The 16,589-nt window shown below is 31.4% G+C and overlaps 1 long non-coding RNA gene across 1 annotated transcript; it reads left to right on the forward strand.

Annotated features, from left to right (window-relative positions):
- Positions 1-10,660: 10,660 nt before the first annotated feature.
- On the forward strand, positions 10,661-12,801 carry LOC114254572. The gene is made up of 2 exons (XR_003625913.2): positions 10,661-10,809; positions 11,451-12,801. It is a non-coding gene; the product is annotated as an uncharacterized LOC114254572 (long non-coding RNA).
- Positions 12,802-16,589: the final 3,788 nt, after the last annotated feature.

Raw genomic sequence — 16,589 nt, forward strand, 5'->3', positions numbered from 1 at the left:
ATGCAATTTTGTAACTAATATTTAGGGAAGTTTTACATCTCAAGGGTGCCAACTAATGATATCAATTTGAGTTCGATTAGTGCGGGGGCAGATTTCACCTGCTTATTCCGCTATGCCCTTTGATACTGGGGTATCGTCTGAATTTGTTGCTCTCGAAATATGCAAGTTTTACAATTGTTGCTTGCAATTAAAGTTTAAACAATAGTGAAAAACCGACCAGCGTGCAAAATTACAAGAGTAAACTATGAGAAAAAATTTGTTGCTCGTTTAAATTTCACATTGGGGCATCGTCTGAATTTGTTTCTCTCGAAATATACAAAATTTAAAATTATTATAATGTGTGTGTAATCAATAAATTATGTATATGGAGTAATAAAAAGTTAAAATTTAAATTTTATTTAATTTTATGATTTATTCAAAACATATTAATAATTGGGGATCTGTTGTATAAAAATCACATTTTCTTTCTTCTTTTTCCCTTAGATGATCATATTGTGTCCATATTTTATTTTGACGAAGACATAAAGTAGTGAAATGTCCCAGTCCTTTATTCGATGTTCGAATCTGACGTGGTTCTTTATAATTACTGATGAAAATATACACGTTTCTTTTTGATTGCCAACTAATATTTTAAATTGTGTGGTTAACTCCTTTAACGTAAAGTATTTTTTTTTTCCATCCTTGTTAAAAATTTCTATGAAAAACGAGCAACAAATTTTTTCTCATAGTTTACTCTTGTAATTTTGCACGCTGCTCGGTTTTTCACTATTGTTTAAACTTTAATTGCAAGCAACAATTGTAAAACTTGCATATTTTAAGAGCAACAAATTCAGACGATGCCCTAATATGAAATTTAAAGTAGCAACAAATTTTTTCTCATTTTTTACTCTTGTAATTTTGCACGCTGGTCGGTTTCTCGCTATTGTTTAAACTTTAATTGCAAGCAACAATTGTAAAACTTGTATATTTCGAGAGCAACAAATTCAGACGATGCCCCAATATGAAATAAACGAGCAACAAATTTGTTATAATCTTGTTTTGTTTTTTTAAGTTTATTTGTTTTAAATTGTTGTTTAAATTAATTTTGGGGGAAAAATTAAATGTAATAAACAAATTAAATTTTTCTTTAGCAACAAATGAGCAACAAATTCCCATATCATTATTATGTATAATTTTATAATTTTTATATAATGTTCCGCTAACTCAATCTTCCTTTAGCGGAACATCGAGTTTAAGAAAACTAACAGAGCAAAAAATTTTTTTCTTGCGCAACTTTTTAGCAACAAATAAAATTATTTAGATTTAATTCTGCTCCCTTTGTTCCGCTAATTTATAAGACGTATTCGATAAGTTTCCATCACTTTCTATCTTTCGACTTTCTTATAGCGAATTCGGTTGCTTGCACTAGTGCGCACCGAGTGCGCACTAAGGCTTATTTACATACTTTACATCAGTATTCTTATATTTAAGAATACATGTTCAAAAACTATTTAACCAAAAAAAATAATTCTATGGATGTTGTACAGATCATTTTACTGGTTAAGAAGTATTTTAAGAAAAATTTAAAATGATTCTTAAATATAAAAATTGACTATAAACAAGCAACCAAATTCGCTATTAGTTACAGAAGTTTATTACGTGATTATGAAAGCGTTCTCCTTGGACGCTTATGCATGCTTATGCCTTAAACGCATCAAAGTGCTTTTTCACACTGACGCTTGATGCTCATTTTCAGCGTCAAAGGACATCACGTGACTAAAAATAACGATACCCATTCGTCATTTTTAGTCACGTGATGTCTTTTGGCGCTGATTTATTATGGTTTTAATTTATCCTATCTTTGCTAAATAATATTGTCAAGTAATTGCGAATGTGCGTAACGACGCGAGTTTGGGCGTAGTGCGGTGGGAGGCGAGAGCGGCCATTAATGTAAGTCTAGACGCAGTACGGCGGGACGCGAGGACGGCGAAGCACAGGCATCGGCGCCGCTTCTCCTCCTTCCCCCCGCTGCCGACAGCCAGTGCTTGACAGTGGGCCGCGCTACGGCTCGAGCGGCTCGGCTCTTCCTACAGCGCGTTCTCATTCGCACAATTTGAAAAATTAATATCTCGATTATTTGCAGACCTAACCCAAGACAATATTGGACTTTTATGTTCCTCTCGATCCCTTCTACCTTTTTACGGGTATTGACCTATGTGCGTTGGGACACCCTGTATATATATATATATACATATATATACTACTAAAAAAAATAAGGAACACTTTTCGTATACCGAAAATTTAGGCTATTTTCAAACTGCTGCAACTCAGCAAAAAATCATCGTAAAAACAAAATCTAAAAAGCGTTTTAAAGCTTGAAACTTCTTCTTTCAAATGCTTTTTGGCGATTTTAGTTATCTTTTTTTTTACCAACGTGGCACAATGATAAAGCTTGACCCGTTAAAATGAAAATTTTTTATGCGAATTTGGTGTGCCACATCTCGCGTGAAAAAAATCATAGAGCATTTTTGTTACTTGCATCTTAGAGCGGGAACTTTCCCCTTTAATTTGAGTGGTTGTTCATTGCTGTACGATTTTTTTGACCAAGTTATTGAGATTTTAATAAAAAATGGTCATTTTGATTTTCATCACTTGTTATTCGTGAACAAATCAACGTACAGCGCTCAGCAAAAAAGCGTTGGAAAGCTGAAAGTTTGCACTTTTGAATGCTGTTATCAATTTTTTCACAGATTTACTTTTTTTAACAACAAATTGCGTTCAAAGATTACGTAAAAAATCGCATATTTTACGGTTTTCATTTAGTTTAAGGTACCGTTGTAAAGAAAAATCCAATCACACATTGCTAAAGCAAAGTTTTATAATACGATTACTCCCCAGTAATAAACACTAACGTTCATGAAATTAAACATTTGTATTCTACGTGTTTATCATTCTTGAAATTGCTGAAATTGCTTAAAACGTTTTTTCAACATTTTTTTTACACCCTTTTGACCAAGTTACAAAGTCAACCTTACAATTTTTTTTTAATGACACCGTCGACATTAGTGTTGTCCAATGTGCACCATGTGGAAGATGCCGGTCGAATTGTGCACATCGCGCGCGCGTTCTCGTGCGCGAGTGCCAAGTCTTACCTTTAGACATTGTTAGATTCGTTTTCAATTTGCGCGCAATCACATAAATTGGACCGCGAGAAAATGGAACAATGTGTACTTTTTTGATGAATCGCGTTTCTGTCTTTACAGCAATGACGCTCGTACACCTACTTGGCGTCGATGAAATGAACGCTATGATTACGCTACGTTATGCTAGTACGAGCCTATAACGGTGGTTCTGTGATTGTGTGGCGGTGTATTTCAAAGCAGAACGAACTGAATTAGTGATCCTGCCACCTCCTGTAATCACAAGTGTTCGATACATAAATGAAATTCTTGGACCTTACAAATTGCCTCTACGTTTATCGCATACGAATTTTGTGTTTATGCAGGACAACGCTCGTCATACGGCAAATGTAACTAGACGCTTTCTCGATCTTGTCTAACAGTAATTATTCGACCACGCCCACTGCCTTCATGTCTCGTATAACGTCTTGTCTCTTGATATCGTAACCAAACTTTACTCGCTACAGAGATAGACATACCAACATGCGTCGTGACGCATGCAAAAACCTTCTTTGAGAAGTGCGATTATTTGTGCAACTTCTGTTGCAGGCAAATGTCTACACGGCATTTTGAAAATTTCGTATACGAGCTCAATACACTACGAGAGTCGTCTTTGTACTGAACATTTATTTTAAAGTCTCTTTGTACGTAAACATTACTTGTAAACATTACGGTATGTATGTGAGTAGGTGCGTACTCGTAATGTTTACATGTAATGTTTATGTATAGAAGCTTTAAAACAAATGTTTAACACACAGACGATTCTTGTAGAGTATTGAGCTTGTATACGAAATTTTCAAAATGCCGCGTAAACATTTGAACGCATTTGAAACAACATAAAACGACAGGAACAGCCGCGAGCGCGTGACGAACCGCAGGATTCTTACCTTTGCTGTAAAACACATACACACACGCACGTGCGCGCGCGCGCGCGATGTGCACAATTCGACCGGCATCTTCCACATGGTGCACATTGGACAACACTAATGTCGGTGGTATCATTAAAAAAAATTGTAAGGTTGACTTTGTAACTTGGTCAAAAGGGTGTAGAAAAATTGTTGAAAAAACATTTTAAGCAATTTCAAGAATGATAAACACGTAGAATACAAATGTTTAATTTTATGAACGTTAGTGTTTATTACTGGGGAGTAATCGTATTATAAAACTTTGCTTTAGCGATGTGTGATTGGATCTTTCTTCACAACAATACTTTAAATTAAATGAAAACCGTAAAATATGCGATTTTTTACGTAATCTTTGAACGCGATTTGTTGTTAGAAAAAGTAAATCTGTGAAAAAATTGATAACAGCATTCAAAAGTGCAAACTTTCAGCTTTCCAACGCTTTTTTGCTGAGCGCTGTACGTTGATTTGTTCACGAATAACAAGTGATGAAAATCAAAATGACCATTTTTTATTAAAATCTCAATAACTCGGTCAAAAAAATCGTACAGCAATGAACAACCACTCAAATTAAAGGGGAAAGTTCCCGCTCTAAGATGCAAGTAACAAAAATGCTCTAAGATTTTTTTCACGCGAGATGTGGCACACCAAATTCGCATAAAAAATTTTCATTTTAACGGGTCAAGCTTTATCATTGTGCCACGTTGGTAAAAAAAAAGATAACTAAAATCGCCAAAAAGCATTTGAAAGAAGTTTCAAGCTTTAAAACGCTTTCTGAATTTTGTTTCTACGATAATTTTTCGCTGAGTTGCAGCAGTTTGAAAATAGCCTAAATTTTCGGTATACAAAAAGTGTTCCCTATTTTTTTTGAGTAGTATATTTATATGTTTGTAATGTGCATAGATGTATGCGTAGATGTAAGCATGATAAAATACTAGCAATGAACACTTGCTTATTGTTTTTCTACATTATTTGGCGATAAATCATTTTTTTTCGCATTTCTTGAAAAAAACCGCCATTATTTGTATTGATATTATAATCTCGATTCACATAAAATAACAAACTTATGTATTTTTAAAGTATTTTGAAAAAATTTTACAAAAAAAAGCAAGAAAATTGAAAATATTTTGATTATATACGGTTTTTCCATCTCTTGACCGCCATATTAAATCCGAGATTGTTGAATTTTTAAAAAATTGCAATGGGATTTGAAAGAGCAGATTTTTTTATTCCATGATTTATTTCTATTAAAATGATCCTGCAAAACACTTCCGCATCCAAAATATGGAATTTTTTAAAAAAAATGTCAAAAAATATTGCTCTTTTTTGGAAAAATGGACCATAACTTTTTTTTACTCGCTTTGTAGATCAATTCTGACGCCGGTATTCGAAAGAAAAGATTTCGGTCTATTTAAAATTCTACGTCGAGTTTTTTTTCTATGACGTCTATGTAAAAAGTTTGAGCGTTAAACGTGGAGAAAAAATAGTGGACATTTGAGCCAAAATGTTAATAGCCGATGTAGAGCGGTACATAAAAAGTGCGAGCACTGTCAAAAGAATAAGCTTCCTCGAAAAACAAAGGCACCTCTTGTAGTTATAGATACGCCTAGTCAACCTTTCGAGAAATGCACGCTCGACATTGTAGGACCACTAACATTAACGAGAAATGAAAATCGGTACCTACTAACCTTTCGGGATCATCTTACAAAATTTAGTAAAGCGATATCACTACGCAACCAGGAAGCAAATACCGTGAGCAAAGAATTCGAAAATTGTCCTGGAATACGGAACGCCAGAATACGTGTTGACGGACCAAGGCACAAATTTCATGAGCGAAATATTCAAAAATACATGCAATAAACTATTCAAGATAAATAAAATTCAGTCTACCGCCTATCATCCCAAAAGCAACGGTAACCTCGAGCGATCACATCGGACCCTAGCCGAATATCTACGCCATTATATAAACAACGATCAAACGGATTGGGATGAATGGATCCCGTACGCGATGTAAACGTATAATACGACGCCGCACACGGCTACACACCGTTCGAATTACTCTACGGACGACAAGCAAAACTGCCGACAGCCCTGACAAGACAGCCTAAACCTACCTACAATTACGACGATTACGCGCAAAAATTACGGAAAAGCACCACTAACCGTGTTGCACGCAAAAATATTAAGGATGAAAAGGCCAAGGCCAAGACGCAATACGATAAGCGAACGAAGGAGATAAAATTCAAAATCGGCGAAAAAATATTATACGATGAAACGCTCCGACGCGGAAGATCGAAAAAACTCGACGCACAATGGACCGGACCGTAAACGGTGATCGAGAAACATTCAGACGTAAATTATACTGTCAAGCGAGGGAGGACAACGACGCGCATGTACGTAAACCGTTTAAAACCGTTCATCGAAGGCTAATCCACGTTTTAAAAAGTAAGGGAAAAAAAAGAATTCTTGAAGAGAAAGAACTCTTGGAAAACAACCAGCGTCTTACCCATATATTCATAAATTCGACATTCCCGGGGAATAAAAATAATTTTAAAATTATTTATTAATGTTTACGGCTAGAACTCTTCAGAAGGCTCTTAAACAAGTCCGGAAGTGTACGAAAAATATTTTATGACACCCAGAACTGTCGAAAAATTAGCAGGGTCTCACAAAAATACGCATATTTAGAGCGATAAAAATCATTTAACATTTATTTATTGTTTGCGGTCAAATCTCTTTACAAAATGTTTAAATACATTTAGAACTGTCAAGAAAATATTATACAATGCACAGAACTCTTGGAAAACAACCAGCGTCTCACCCATATTCTCGTAAATTCGACATTTTCGGGGATTAAAAATTATTTAACAATAATTTATTATTGTTTGCGGGCAGAATTCGTTACGAAAGGTTTGAATACATTTAGAACTGTAAGAAAAATATTATATAATGCACAGAACTCTCGAAAAACTACCAGCGTCTCACTCATATTCCCATAGGTAGGTCTTTTTTGGGCGTTAAACATTTTTTATTTAATAACACAGGCACAGAAAAAAAGTGGTTGGTCCGACGGACTAGACTAGTCAATTCTTGTGTATTTCGACCCGCTGAATCCGAATCCAAGGTCAGAATTGCAAAGTTAGCTCACATTTCCTAACCCACAAAAAAATTTTTTTTTTAATGTTGGTCCGGCGGACCAGACTAGTCAATCCTTATGTATTTTGACGCGCTGAAATCAAATCCAATGTCAGAATTGCAAAGTTAGCTCGCATTTCCTAACTTCAAAAAAAATTTTTTTTAATGTTGGTCCAGCAGACCTGACTAGTCTATCTTTATGTATTTTGACCCGCTGAATCCAAATTCAAGGTCAGAATTTCTGCATTGGCTCATTTTTTTCTAACCTCAAAAAAAATTGTTTTAAATCTTGGTCTGGCGGATTAGACTATAGTCTATTTTTATGTATTTTGACCCGCTGAATCCAAATTCAAAGAATTGCTGAATTGGCTCATTTTTTCCTAACCTCAAAAACACTTTGTAAAAGCAGTTTGGATCACAAATGTATAATCCAAAACGTGCAGGCTTGCGTAACCACATTACCCAGGAAAATTTTCTAGAAAACCACAAAAGTGAAGATTACAGAGAAAGGGTAGCGGAAATGATGGAGAACTATAGAAAACTAGGTTGCCTAATGAATCTTAAGTTGCATTTCTTAAATTCTCATATCGACTACTTCCCAGAAAATCTAGGTGATTATAGTGAAGAACAGGGAGAAAGATTTCATCAGGACATCAAAAAGATGTAGTATCGATATCAAGGCAAGTGGGATGTGAATGATGGCTGATATCTACTGGACGCTCAAACGTGATGTCTCTGTGAAAGGAAAGAAACGTAAGAGAAAGCCATTGCACAGAATCTTCGAGAATAAAAGAGATATAATAGAAAAAGAGAGTGAATTTTCTACACTATTCACAGAAGCTCAAACTTGTCATACGTATTAAATTTTCCCTGGGTAATGTGGTTACGCAAGTCTGCATGTTCCAGATTATACATTTGTGATCCAAACTGCTTTTATAAGGTGTTTTTTGAGGTTACAAAAAAATGAGACAATGCAGCAATTCTGACCCTGAATTTGAATTCAGCCGGTAAAAATACATAAAGGTAGACTATTCTGGTCCGCCAGACCAACATTATAAGAAAAAAAATTTTTTTAAGGTTAGAAAAAAATGAGCCAATTCAGCAATTCTGACCTTGGATTTGGATTCAGCGGGTCAAAATACATAAGGATTGACTAGTCTGGTCTGCCGGACCAACATTAAAAAAAATTTTTTTTTGAGGTTAGCAAATGCAAGCTAACTTTGCAATTCTGACATTGGATTTGGTTTCAGAGGGTCAAAATACATAAGGATTGACTAGTCTGGTCTGCCGGACCAACATTAAAAAAAATTTTTTTGAGATTAGGAAATGCAAGATACCCAGTAAACACAGTAATATAGTAGCAATGTAACAGCAATGTAACCGAATATAACAGGTTACATTACTATGAAATTACACGTAATTTACATGTAAGTTACAATTTCCGACTCAGCAATATAACATGTTATATAACATGTTATCTAACCGTCACACAACCGTTACAAAGAAAAATAAAATAAAATAAAAGTTTCATTTTTTTTAAATTATTTTTATCAACAGCACATACTAAATTTAAGATAAATTTTTATTAATGAATTAAATTTAAATTGTTATTTTTTATTTTATTCTTACTTGCCGCTGGTAGGTTTGAACCCGGGACCTTAGGATGACGAACTTTGTACTCTACCTGCTACGCCAATTTGACTCATTAATATGGGTACTTGTTATTGTCTACATATATCTATATGTTATAAACTGACGCAACTATATTATTTTTTATAAAAGCAATTAAATTTTGCAAAACATTACAAATAAATAGCATTAATTTATTATTTACTTATTAATTTCATTTTTAAATTTATCTTTTTTTATAACCTTAATAATTTGATGGAAATTGCGATCTATTTAGCACTAATCTTTGAAGCATTCAAATGATTAATTAGATGGTTAACTATATAGATCATAATTCTAAGAAAAATTGAATAGTATACATTTATTATTTTGTTTTTGTTCAGTACATGATGAATTTAGATTTTGTGCATTTTTTATATGCAGTAATTGTAGACAAACCGTTATTTTTGAAAACATTATCTTTATAATAATTTTTTATATTATCAAATAGATCTGTCATTCAGGATATTATAATGTTGTCTGATTTCTGAGTCAACTACAACGCATCGTTCCGTAATAACATTGATACGAGCGTGTTATGTTACAATTATACAATTTTTGTTGAATAACTGTAACGCCAAAACGATGTATAACAGCTACATCACTTGCGTATAACAAATGTTACGTAACAGGTTATTTCCATGTCATATAGTACCTACATATCACAAGAATAACAATGTTAAATTACATGTAACTTCCATGTTATATTGCCGCTATAAAATGTGTTCACTGGGTAACTTTGCAATTCTGACCTTGGATTCGGATTCAGCGGGTCAAAATACATAAGGATTGAGTCTAGTCCGCCGGATCAACCACTTTTTTTGTGTGCCTCCCAGTGAACACAGTAATATAGCAGCAGTGTAACAGCAATGTAACCGAATATAACAGGTTACGTTACTCTGAAATTACACGTAACTTACATGTAAGTTACAATTTCCGACTCAGCAATTTAACATGTTATAATTACATATTATCTAACCGTTACACAACAGTTACAGTAAAGAAAAATAAAATAAAATAAAAATTTCATTTTTTTGAAATTATTTTTATCAACAGCACATACTACATTTAGAATAAATTTTTATTAATTAATTAAATTTAAATTGTTATTTTTTATTTTATTCTTACTTGCCGCTGCTAGGTTTGAACCCGGGACCTTAGGATTACGAACCTTGTACTCTACCTGCTACGCCAATTTGACTCATCGATATGGATACTTGTTATTGTCTACATATACCTATATGTAAACTGACGCGACTATATTATTTTTTATAAAAGCAATTAAATTTTGCAAAACATATTAAAAATAAATAGCATTAATTTATTTATGTATTAATTTCATTGTTAAATTTATCTTTTTCCATAACCTTAATAATTTGATGGAAATTGCGATCTATTTAGCATTAATCTTTGAAGCGTTCAAATGATTAATTAGATGGTTAACTATATAGATCATAATTCTAAGAAAAATTGAATAGCATACATTTATTATTCTGTTTTTGTTCAGCACATGATGAATTTAGATTTTGTGCATTTTTTGTGCGCAGTAATTGTAGACAAACCGTTATTTTTGAAAACATTATCTTTATAATAATTTTTTTTATTATTAAATAGATCTATCATTCAGGATGTTATAATGTTGTCTGATTTCTGAGTCAACTACGATGCATCGTTCCGTAATAACATTGATACGAACGTGTTATGTTACGATTATACAATTTTTGTTGAATAACTGTAACGCCAAAACGATGTATAACAGCTAAATCACTTGCGTATAACAAATATTACGTAACAGGTTATTTTCATGTCATATAGCACCTACATATCACAAGAATAACAATGTTAAATTACTTGTAACTTCCATGTTATATTGTCGCTATAAAATGTGTTCACTGGGCTGTGTAATTAATAACATTTACAATCAGAACTCTTTGGAAAATGATTAAGTACGTTCAGAACTAGAATCGAGAAATATTTTATAATGCACAGAACTCTTTGAAATTGATCAGTGTCTCACCTTTATTTTATTTTTAATTATAAAATTTATTAAAACATTAAAAATATATTGTTTACCTACAGAACTCTTTCTGAAACTATTGTAGATCTGTAGATCTTTAAAAATCCAGTAAGAATTACGGCGGAAACTTTCGTAAAACAAAGTGAGATGCTGCGTGAAGTTAGCGTCTCACTTTGCACTAATCAATTTTTTCGCTTTAACGACCAGAACTGAGTTTAACCTATCAGGAACTGTAGAACTATTGAAAAGGAACCCAGAACTCATTTTCATCAATCAATTTAGACCGTAAAATTAATTAATGAGTTTCCACGAAATGATATGCTAACTTCACACACACATTTTAAAAGCATATTCTTAAATAGATTTTCTAGCGAAGTACATAAGGATTTTACGGTTACTTCAAAATTTCTTTTGTTGTAAACAAATTTGTGCAAAATTTTTAGCTAAAAAATGAAATTCTTTCTTTATAGTTCTACCATTTTCACAAATCATCATATTTTTTCATTTTCTTACGTACTTTGAAAGAAAATTTTATCGAATGTCTGAAAAGTTTTGGTTTTTTTGTTCTAGATGCAACCGTTCAGATGTGCTGCTAGCCGTAGAGGGCCATAAAGAAAATGTGGCTGCGCATGAGAAACTGTATAGCGGTTATCTAAAATAAAAAAAAAATTTCTCTTAATCATTTTAAATACTTTAGTATATGCAGAATAAAAACCTTAAAAGAGATTTTTTATTTTATTTATTTTTCATGATAAAAAAATTGTTAAATATCAGACTTTTCTTTGATTTCTACAATAGTTTTACTTCTTAATATATATAACTTTTTATTGATTTAATTGAACATTAAATGTTTTCATATTTTTGTACACATGTGTATTTTATTTATAAAAATAAATACAAGTTGGTTTCCTTTGCTGGAACATTTTCTATGTACAATTCCATTCACACACATATTTTCTCCACACATAACCCATGAACGCAAATCTATATATCGACATATTGAAAAATGTATCTCGATTTTTTATTTTCCAACAAATTAATACTTTAAAAAGTATGAATAAAATTTCAATGATGTCAAACCTATATCATATCCCAAAGACTTTTTCATGCTTTTAGATTTTCTGTATAATTTCTGTATAGATTTTGCAGAAAAAAAGATGTTCAAAATTACCATAAACATCTTTTTTGTCCACTTTAATTCATTAAAAATCTAGTATGCTACACAAATTTAAGAATGGCATTGTGTTTAGTGTAAAATAAATCTTTGGGACACACACATACACACGATAGCACTTCAAAGAGACAAAATAATTTTTTTATTAAACTGTATTATATATCAATAAACAATACCTCAAAATACTTTTCAACATAAAAAATAGAGTATACAATTTTCATACTTAATAATAAGAGTGATTTCTAGGAATGTAATCGAATTTAAGTAGTTAACAAAATAAAGATAGAAGCTATTAAGTGCCTAGCGCAAGTATTAGTACGTAAATTAAAATATCAAATATTTTTTAATGACCCGGATCTATTATATCGTACATATAATGTATATACATTATATATTCATGTTATCTATGATTATATATTTCAGTTCTATGTTGAACTACTTTTTAGACCGTAAAATATTAAAAATGATAAAAAATATCAGAAATAATCCTTGGCAAGTCATCCCATAGTGTTTATCAGAACTACATACTTCAGATAATAAATTAGACTGTTTTGTCATAAAATAAAATTCTAATCAATAAAACTGTCAGTGTATAAAAATTGAGTAATTCAAAATAAAGTATTTAGTAAATCAGTAAAATACAAAAATAATCTGATGTGTACCTGGATCATAATAAACGTCAGACTGTTGAAAACTGAGATATTATCATTAAGAAAGATTAACAAATACTCACTCAAATGTAATAGATCCGTATTAAAAAGCATTTAACATTTTAATATTTTAAAATATTCAAGGTTAATAAAGCCAATAAATGAACAATATAGATATAATAAATTCACCAAATTTATTATTTATTAATAATCTAAAATAAATTTATAAATCAATAATAAATTAATATGTGGCAAATTACGCAAGTACAATACATTAGACAATACAACAATACAAAAAGTTTTGTCTAATATCTAATGTGAAAATAACATTAGATTAGACGATAACATCGACACATCACAATTATTTTTTCAATGTCAGCATCGCTTCTTTTGTTATGTATCCGCAATTCTAATATCAATTCTTGACTAACAAGGGAAACATCAGAAAGTCCCCCCTCCGATTGTGTCAAGTTTTATATAGTATAAGCAATTCTCAAACATTCTTGAGAAAAACAAGTTTAAAAATTTGCATTTTCCCTATATACTAAGTTTTAACATTAAATTTGCAACTAGGGGTGTAGCCAGTCAGTAAGGCGCTTGGCTACTACATATACTACTATTACTACGTACGTATACACAATAAAAGATACCCCTACTAACATAAGAAAACAACTTTCTGTGTAATTAAAATTCGGTGATAACGCAAGAATAAATATCGTAAAATTGACAAAAGTAAATAATAATTTTAAATTTGTTAATTGCATAACACAACTTATTAAAATAAAATAATATAAAATTATATAATTTTTATTACATAAAAGTGGCAAATTGGTTCTTACAATCTGGTATATAAGAAACACGCAATTTTTTTATCTTGTTTTTCTCGAGAACGCTTAGGAATTGCATCGTATAACTTTAACATGAAATAAAAGAAGGGTAGAACTATAACATATATAAAACTCGATACAATCAGAGAGAAAACTTTCTGCTCTTGTAAGACTTTGATCACATTTTTTGCTTATAATTTATTTACTTTGACATTAATATCGCTTTTTAATCATCTGACATGTTTTGGTGGATTTTACATACCCATTGTATTTACGCAATTCACCACATATTAATTTACTTATTTTTTTAAATGTGAAAGACTTTATTTATTTAACATATTGTTTTTAAAATAAACCGCTGATGAAAACTAATCGTAAGTCGAAACGTTTGGTTTGATGTCATCAATAAATATTATATAATAATAAAGTCGATTAATTTATCACATCTATGTTTATTGGCTTGTTTATTTCTCATTAACCTAGAATATTTTGAATTATATATGAGCAGGTTTATATTATACTTTTAATATTTTAATTTGCACACTAATGCTTGTATTAGACTTTTAATAGCTCATTCTTTATCTTGTTTTTTTTTTTAACTAATTGGACCAGCAATTAGCCGAAAATAATAATTTTGATTTGCACAAGTAACATCTTGTTATCTTCAGAATTAAAAAATAAAACAGATTATTGTCGAAATGTGGTACAAAAATGTGGAATATACCTTGAAAGTATTTCTCAGAATCCCTTAATTTTTTTAGAATTTCTATATACATTTTATATCTTTCTAAGAAAATGTGTTAGATTCTTAAACAAATTAAAATACTTCTCAAAAATATTGAAAAAATTTTAATAAATATTCAGATCAACTTAATATTTAGAATACTCAAATAAGGATATTTAGTTTAAAAACTATTATATGCAGACATTCGTGCTAATATACTGCATATTCGTGTTAATGTACTGTCAAAACATTTTGTTTACTTTTGTTTTGGAATTTTTAGGATTTACTTAAAAAATATCATTTTATCATTATTTCTCTAAAATATGGTTGAGAAATATCGTAATGCGTCTTTAATTCTATTTTGTACGGTTTTTTAATGAGAGAAATAGAGAAATAGAGTTTTGTCGCATTCACTTGTTGGCGGTTTTGCACACTGCTCGGTTAGGTTTTATTATAATAGAAAAACAATTTCCTTCAGAGAACATATATAAAAGTCTACAACTTAAAAAAAAAAATATATATATATATATTTTTTTTAGAATAACTATTAGAAAGCAAAAAAACGGACTTTAAAAAGTTAAAAAAAAAAGTTAAAATTGTTAATTTTATAACCCAGATAACCAAATCTGCAAAAGCAGAGTTCCACACATCGGATCCATGGCCTACTGTGTCCGCATTGGGCTTGTGTTTTGTAGACGGAATCTGCTGGACAAAATTTAACAGCATATTGGCGCCGCCAATTTGGCGGCAGGAAAGCAGATCTGTCGAATGCGGTCTCTGTCTGCGAAACGCGAGCTTGGTGCGGACGCAGTAGGCTGTGGATTTGCTGTGGAATTCTGCTTTTGCAGGTTTGATTATCTGGGTAATATTTTAATAAGCTCTAAGATATAAAGAGATTAGAGAAAACAAAAAACCAAATTAAATTTAAACAAGTGTTGTAATTTTATTTAAGAGAGCATATACATCTAAAGTCTGAGTTTAATTTTATGAACTTTTTGTGAAAAAAATGGAAAGAAACAATTCTTTAAAAAAATATCCAATATACCATAAAGTATTTATTGCTTGTATTATTATATATATTTTATCTTTATCTGTGAGAAACTTTTTTTTAAACAGTTTCTTAGTATACATAATTTTTTTAATATATAGGATGTGCTACTATAAATGACCACTCTTGTTCTCATAAACTAAAAGAGACAAATTTAAGAAATAATATCAAATTAAATAATTTGAATTGAATTCTATTATAAATACAATAATCATTTATAAAAATGGTGTTTTTTATAGTTGCACTGTTACATTGGTTCAATAAGTTAAAGTAAGACAAGTATATTTTTTTCTCATTTTGACTTATTGTATCAATGCAGCAGTGCAACTGTAAAAAACATGTTAGAGAACAAAGCAGTATTTCCAGATCTAACCCGCTGCTGGTACAAAGATAGTGAGGAGTATTGTTCGGAGTAAAGTCTGTAGATGAACAATGGGATGGGAAGAAAGGTCTTCGTATCCATTGTTACACATTTGGCCCCAACATGGCCGGGGCCAATACGATGTATCAATTCCACATTCCTCACATTCCACTTTTACTACTACTCACTCACTCTTCTCGTACAATAAACACTACACATACACTTTATAGCACCAAAATGGCGTTTATGCAAAGACCTTCCTTCCCTTCCCATCGTTCATCTACAGACCTTGGTTTGGAGTATCAAAAAATAAAAGAGAAGGAGAGAAAATAACTTTCAAGTTTTAAAAATGTAACCAAAGTGCTCCAACGCGATCAGCCGGTTGAGCGCATGTGCAGCATCTGCCCACTATCCGGTCTTCATGCCAGCAGCAGCTTAAATTTGAAAAGGCTGAAACAGAAGAATACATAATTTTTTTATATATGTAGTTGAAAATTAATCACAGTATATATATATATATATAATACAAGAGTTTTATTGATTTACAATTTTGAAAATGACTACTACTTTTTCACTTTTGGTTCTCTACTATGGTGTGACTAATTTTCAACTTCATATATTAAAAAATTTCATATTCTTCTGTTTCAGCCTTTTCAAATCAAAGCTGCTGCTGGCATGAAGACCGGATAATGGGGACGCATAGTGAGGAGATGCTGCACATGCACTCAGCCAGCTGATCACGTTGGAGCACTTTGGTTACATTATATATATATATATATATATATATATATATATATATATATATATATACATAATCATTTTGTTATATTATACATCATTCCCAGGTAGCAAAGACAAGTCATTTTGATGTCAAATTTTGGTCATATTGGTACGAATGACGTCCTATGACCAAAATGTAACCATG

This window comes from Monomorium pharaonis, chromosome 9 (genome assembly GCF_013373865.1).
Source record: "Monomorium pharaonis isolate MP-MQ-018 chromosome 9, ASM1337386v2, whole genome shotgun sequence".
NCBI lineage: Eukaryota > Metazoa > Arthropoda > Insecta > Hymenoptera > Formicidae > Monomorium > Monomorium pharaonis.